The sequence below is a fragment of the Cervus canadensis genome, chromosome 14 (genome assembly GCF_019320065.1).
Source record: "Cervus canadensis isolate Bull #8, Minnesota chromosome 14, ASM1932006v1, whole genome shotgun sequence".
NCBI lineage: Eukaryota > Metazoa > Chordata > Mammalia > Artiodactyla > Cervidae > Cervus > Cervus canadensis.
Window position 1 is genome coordinate 10,628,312 of NC_057399.1, and position 7,391 is coordinate 10,635,702.

The window sequence follows — 7,391 nt, forward strand, 5'->3', positions numbered from 1 at the left end:
CTCCCTCTGTTTCTCCTCGTCTGCCTGTCCCCATTACCACACACCAGCTCTCAGGCACTTCAGCTGGGATTGTGAGCATTTTGGTCATTCCTACCCTCCCTCCCCCTTAGAAAGCATCCATCCTCCTTAGAAAGGGAAAGGACTTTAGATTTAGAAATTAAGATTTTTAAGCTCAAGAGGAAGCAGAATGATACGGAATCAGGAGCCCAGATATATTCCTTTATTGAGGACCTACCATATCCACAGGCTGAGGGTGCTCAATGATGACACAGTTCCCAAAGGAGCTCTGTGTCCTCGGTAGAGGGGGGCAAGCCCCTTGTCCTCCTGTGGCTTCAGTCTTCCCACCTGTAAAATGGGCCAGGCGGTTCCTGGGGTCCCTTCTAGTGCTATCATTTTTTACTTTAAGTACAAAACCCCCAGTCTTCTCAAGATCTGCAGCTTGGGGTCAGTGGAGGAACCAGAGGCCAGGGCCCCTCTGTGTCCGGAGGTGATGGGCGGAGGCAGGGAAAGATTCCCTCTGAGCCCTCCAGGGAGCCCACCATCGTGCCTGGGCTCCATCTGCCGTGAGCACTGTGTAAGCTCTGCAAACAGCAGCTGAAGATGGTGGATTTGGGCAGCATTAAGCTGTATTAAGTTGAGCTGTTTCTACAAAGAGTACATTTTAGGATAAACATGGCACCAAAGACACGCTAAGAGGATGTAGCGCTTGTGTTAATAAGAAGTGGCTTCATGCCATGCGCAGCGCCTGCTGCAGAGAGCTGTTCCCTGACTCCACCCACGTGTTGGACTCTCTAACGAAAAAATTGCACAGCATCTCCTTCCCCCATTTCTTCTAGGAAGAAACACCTCTCGAGGCCCTAGGCACATGATCCAGGCTGAAACAATCAGAGGACGCCAACCTCCTGGCTACTGTGATTGGTTCAGTGATGACCATGTGACCCAAACCAGGCAAATTAGAGTCCTTTTCTTGGAATTTCTTTTAGCTCGTTGGAAAGAATTCTGTCCTGATATGATGGCGATGTGAACCTAGAGCTTTTGGAAGCCGTGTTGTCACCCAAGGAGAAGCCTGTTTGTGGCAGGATGGAATGAAGCCAACAGTTAGAGATGAGAAGCTGAGGACACAGTGTCTTGGTGTCTGAGTCCCTGGTCCCAGACCTCCCTGAGGCCGGCTCTGTCCTTGCCCTAATGGTTACTTAAAATAATAAAATGCCTTCTCTACCTAAGTCTTCTTTGTTAAGAAACAAAACTTTACTTGAGCTTTATTTTTCTCACCTCCAGGCAAGAGAATCTGAAATGAGAGCAGCACCTTCCATTTATTGAGCTTATCATGCGCCAGGAGCTTTTCACTGCATCCCCTTAGGTCATCCTGCACACAGCCATGCGGGCCATGTTTATAATGCTCATTTTACAGATGAGGAAGCTGAGATGCAGAGGGTTGAGGAAGTTACTGAAGGTCAATCAGCTGTTAGGAAGTGGCCAGGCATGGGTTCAGACCTAGGTCTGGCTGACACCAAAGGCTGTGTGCTTAGCCCTTTTGCCACAAGACTCTTTCACAGCCTTAAGCCTCTCTGGTTTTCATCCTCTGGGCAGCCGCCTTCAGAACAGTTTCCTTGACTTGACATTTTGTGTCTTGGCTTCTTAGATAGTGACTGAACTGCAAATAAAGTTATCATCATAAATAAACTTTCAGTACTGAGGTCTTATGATTGCCCTCAGCAGCTTAGAGTCAGCCTCCATGTTTGATTTCTCCTCACACTTTCACCAAACTGAGCAAGTGCTTTTTAATCAACGTCCTTGGGAGTGTGACATTTCTGATCCTAGGAAATCCTAGTCTTAAGAACTGCAGCCAGTGTTGTTCTCTACAGAGGCTTAAAGAAGTAACGTAACTTGCCAAGGTTGCCCAGCTTGTCAGGGCAGAGCAGAAATTGGAGCCCAGTCCTTCATTTAGTTTATTCCTTTTCCAATACATTTCTGAGTCCTTACAGCCCTCAGGCTTCCAAATCCTCGGCCACAAGATGCTCGTGTCCAGACACAGGTGACAGTGATACTGATGCTATCCCTGGCAGAGGCTGGTGCAGAAAGCCCCACCTTCTTGCTTTTAACCGGTGAGAGCTTGACTTTCCCTCCTTAAAACCTCCCGTGGGACCTTAGACAAGGCTGTGGACGGGGAGTTGGGGCAGAGTCACTGCCTTTCTCTCCAAAAACAGAGGGTTCCCTCAAAGCCAGTGTAGACTGGAGGGGATACAGGAGCGCTCAGGGCTAGCCTTGGCACTGGTAGTGAAGCTCTGAGTGACCTTGAATATGTGCATCAGAAATAGCCACTCTTATCAAGCAGTTTTGAATGTGCAGATGTTCATAGCTATCGAATGAAGTAGGCACTATAGTCTCCCCCGCGCCCCGCCCCCGGCAGTGAATCTGAGGCACAAGGCAGTTAATGGCACATCCGAGTCAATGTGAGACAATTAGCAAGTAACAGAACTGCGATTAGAAGCCTGGAGTCTCATTCCAGAGTCCACTCTGTTCGCCACCTCACTGTGTTGTCTCCCTTTTGAATCGGGAATCAGGGTTGTTGTTTAGTCTCTGTGCCACATCTGATCCTTTGTGACCCCGTGGACTGCAGCATGCCAGGCCCCTCTGTCCTTTACTGTCTCCCAGAGTTTCTCACATTCATGTCCACTGAGTCAGTGATGCCATCGAATCAACTCTTCCTCTGCTGAAGTCAGGATATTTTCTGCAAACTGTTCCAGTGTTGGCAGGAGGAGGGTACCCCAGACAGTGTGATTCTGAGGTTGAAATCATCAATTTTGTATTAAGATAAAACCAGAGTAAATTTATGTAGTCTCCTTCAAAGGAAGCTCATGTGGCTCCTTTCATAAGAAAAAGGAAAAAAGTCCCATTCTCTGCCATTCCATGGATAAGCATTATCTCAGCAGGGTCTTTCCCAGCTCGTTACAGGTTGCAAAGTTAACCACAGTGTCTCTGAACTCAGAAGGTCCTCTGGCAAGGCAAAGAGTTCTCTCCCATTTTACTGATGAGAAAGCTGGGACAAGAGTGGGGAAAAATATTTGTGACATGCCTGTGTGTATGTATATGTGTTAGTTTCTGCGTGCATGTGTAAGAAGGGACATGGGTGCTGCCGTAGCCCTGGACCCCAGCTGTGAGAGGAACTCACAGCTATGATGCTTGGAGGGAAGCGTTCCAGCTCACTGCCCATGTATGGAGTCACTCAGACTCAGCTAAGTACACAGCAGTCAGGAGCCTGCGCTGCAGCAACTGAAATCAGCGGGCAGCAGAAAAATGTGGGTGTAGCCCCCTTTCCGCTCCTCCCTTCCCTCTCCACCCCCACTCCCCATAGGGTGGAACTGCCTGGAACACGCCTGGCCCAGCCCGTGAGTCTGCACATGCCGCGTCCAGCAACGACTGCAGGGAGCCCAGGGGCACATGTGGGAACATGTGCCCTGATTCCCACGTATGTATGTACTTGCACATGTGTACATATGTGACTCTCTAGAAGGAGTACTCAGGAAAGGTCTGGGACTCTGGGTTCTGAATCTGGGACTCTGGATTCTGATTCAGCCTCTGAATCTCTGGTGACCTGTGAGCCTCGTCTCTCCATCTGTATAATGGGCACGATGATGTTTGCCTCCCGGGGTTGTTACAAGGATCTAAAAAAAGAAGGCAGGTCTGAGAACTCTGAACCCGAAGGAGCCCTGGGAGGCAATTAGCCTAATGCTCACATTTCAAGACAGAGATGCTGAAGCCCAGAGATGGACTCAGAGCAAGTTAGACACAGTCTGGCTGGAACACAGGCCTCCTGACTCACCAAGCATGGCCCTGAAGAGAGCAAAGCACTGTTGAAAGCAAGTTCTTGCTCTTGCATTTGAGCATCCACGTGGATGTGATTTTGAGACCACAATGCTTTGTAAACAGCATTTATTATCACAAATTCGCAGGTAAGGCGGGGAGGGTCCTCTTTCTTTGTGAAATATTAGCTCAGATAGGCATACAAAAGACTGTGAATCTGTGCTTCACATATTTGATTTGCTTTCTGCCTACAAGTTCACACTAAGCCCTTGCATATCTGTCAGGCTTTTTATTGACAGTGTATCCATTCCGCTTTCCCTAAAAGGTAAACTCTGAAATAGAGGCAAGGCAGCTGGGTTTTAGGGCCACTAGGAGTGTTTGCCTAAGTCCCTGACCCTGGGCTTTCCCATTTGCGAACTTCCAGGCTTATGCTCGCTGCTCTTCTTGGCTCCCACCTTCCTGGCCCCTCAGGTCTGCCCCAGCCCCCACGTCCTCCCCCTGACTCTCAGTTGGCGATCTTACTGAGCTCTCCATTCACATGCCCAAACGTCTGCCAGCTTGGGCGCCCCTCCCAGTAGGGGCCAAAACTCCAGTGCCCCTCACAGGACCCAGCCCACAGTCACTGCTCAGGAAGTGGGGGGGCTCCCAGGTAGACTTGGAGTGGAGGCATGCAGGTCACAGGAGGAAGGAAAACAGGACGTAAAGCCCTGGGAAAGCCAACACTCCTTTGCCCCTCGGCTCCTGCCACCCAGCCTGTGTAGCAGGTGGCAGAGTCTCCTACGAAAGATCACATCTGTTTATTTCACATACCATGTGCCAGGCACTTCATATATGTTTAATTCTAATAAAGACTGAAGGCAGGAGGAGAAGGGGACGACAGAGGATGAGCTGGTTGGATGGCATCACCAACTCCATGGACATGACTTTGAGCAAGGTCTGGGAGATGGTGGAGGACAGGGAAGCCTGGCATGTTGCAGTCCATGGGGTCGCAAAGAGTCGGACAAGACTGTGTGACTGAACAACAATCTTAATCAGCTCTAATCCCATTTTCAAGATGGGGGCCTGAAGCTCAGAAACCTTCATTTATTTGCTGCAGGGAGAGGAAGTGGGACTGGACCTCAGGTCTGTCTGATTCCCAAGGCCATGCTTATTCTGTGATAAGACAGACGCCTTCCTGATGCTCCCAGGAGATTGGGACTAGGCGATCACCCTCTGCAGGGATGTTTTTCTTATTATAGAGGTAGGGAGGAGAGGCTCTTCCTGGGCCCTGCCTCTCCTTCATCCTCTGACCTCGGTCTTCCTATGAGTACAGTGAGGGCAGGGACCAGATCCACCAAAATTTATTGACAGTTCTGACAAATCATCCACTTTCATTACTCGAACTTTTAGGAGCAAAGCCGAGGAGGCAGTGGGGCAAGGGGAGGCCCCAGTGGTAACAGCTGTCCTCAGAAGGGGGCAGGGAAGGACTCAGGCTGCCTGGGGTGGTGATAAGTCACCTTTTGGGTTCGTAGCCCATGGAAACTTGGAACCCAGGAAGACTTGCACATCTGATGAGCTGCAGAATCACCAGGGACACTTGCTAAAATGCAGATTCCTGGGTTCTGATCCTGGAGGACTGGGGTGATAGGTTTGGGGCAGGAGGAACATGACTGTGCATTTTTTTCTTGATCATTTCTGTTTCTTTTTAAAAAATTTTTATTGAAGTATAGTTATTTACAATATTTGTTCACTTCTGCTATATAGGAAAGTCACTCAGTTATACACATATATATTCTTTTATGTATTCTTTTCCATTATAGTTTATCACAGGATATTGAGTATAGTTCCCTGTGCTATGTACAGTAGGACCTTGTTGTTTATCTGTCCCATATGTGCTAGTTTGCATCTGCTCATCCCAAACGCCCAATCCTTCCCTCCCCTTCCTCCTTCCCCTTGATAACCATGTCTGTTCTCTGCGTCAGTGAGTCTGTTTCTATTTCGTGGATTTGTTTATTGGTACCATACTTTATTTTTTTAATTTTTGAGATTTTTTTTTAACATGGCAGTAAGTTTTTACCACAGAAGGGATACTTGTTTATTTGTTTATTCTTGGCCACACCATGCAGCATGTGGGATCTTAGTTCCCCGACTAGGGATCGAAGCCACAGTCCCAGCACTGAAAGCAGAGAGTCTTCACCACTGGACCAGTAGGGAAGACTCCTCTTTATGTCATATTTTAGATTCCACGTATAAGTGATGTCATGTGGTATTTGTCTTTCTCTTTCTGACTTGCTTTGCATGATAATCTCTAGGTTCATCCAAGTAACTGCAAACGGCATTATGTCAGTCTTCTCGTGGCTGAGTGGTATTCCAGTGCGTGCGTGTGAGGGTGTACTGCATTCGTCTGTCAGTGGACATCTGCGTCGTTCCCGTGTCATGGCTGTTGTAAATAGTGCTGCCGTGAACATAGAGGTGTGTGTATCTTTCCAGATTGTAGTTTTGTCTGGGTATATGCCCAGGAGTGAGATTGCTGGATCATATGGCAGCTCTGTTTTTAGTTTTTTGAGGAACCGCCATGCTGTTTTCCATGATTGCTCTAATGTACATTCCTACCAACAGTGTAAAGGGTTCCCTTTCCTCCACGCTCTCTTCAACACTGATTCTTTGTAAACTTCAGTGATGGCTGTTCTGACCAGTGTGAGGTGGCCCCTCGTTGTAGTTTTGATTTGCATTTCTCTAATAATTTGTGATGTTGAGCATCTTTTCATGTCTCTAGTGGCCATCTGTCTGTCTTCTTTGGAGAAATGTCTATTTAGGTCTTCTGCCCATTTTTTGATTGCATTGTTTGTTGTTGTTATTGAGTTGTATGAGCCCTTTGCATATTTTGGAAGTTAAGACCTTGTTGGTTGCATCATTTGCAAATATTTTCTCCCAGTTTATAGGCTGTCTTTTTATATTGTTTGTGGTTGCTTTTGCTATACAAAAGCTTGTAAGTTTGATTAGGTCCCGTTTGTTAATTTTTGCTTTTATTCCTATTGTCTTGTGGAATTGACCTAAGAAAACACTGGTATAAAAAACAACGTTGGTATGATTTATGTCAGAGACTGTTTTGCCCGTGTTATCTTCTAGGAGTTTTGTGGTATTATGTCTTATATTTATGTCTTTAAGTCACGTTTAGTTTATTTTTGTGTATGGTGTGAGGGGGTTAACTTCACTGATTTACATACTGATCCTGAAGCAGCCAGGTAAACCAGGAATTTTACAACAACATTTTTAGCTAGAATAAAGGCAAATAAAAGAAAACAACTCAATCCTAGATATATAAATACAAAAGAAAAAATATCAAGAAGCAAGAAGAATCATACATACATCATATATATATATCATATCTTCTTTATTCATTCATCTGTTGGTGGGCACTAAGACTGCTTCCATATCTTGGCTGTTGCAAATAATGTTGCTGTGAAATTGAGGTGCATGTATTTTTTCAAGTTAGTGTTTTCATTTTTTTTGGATATATACCCAGGAGTAGAATTGCCAGATCATATGGTAGTTTTATTTTTAGTATTTGGAACTCTGAGGGGTATTAACTGGAGAGGGGCAAGAAG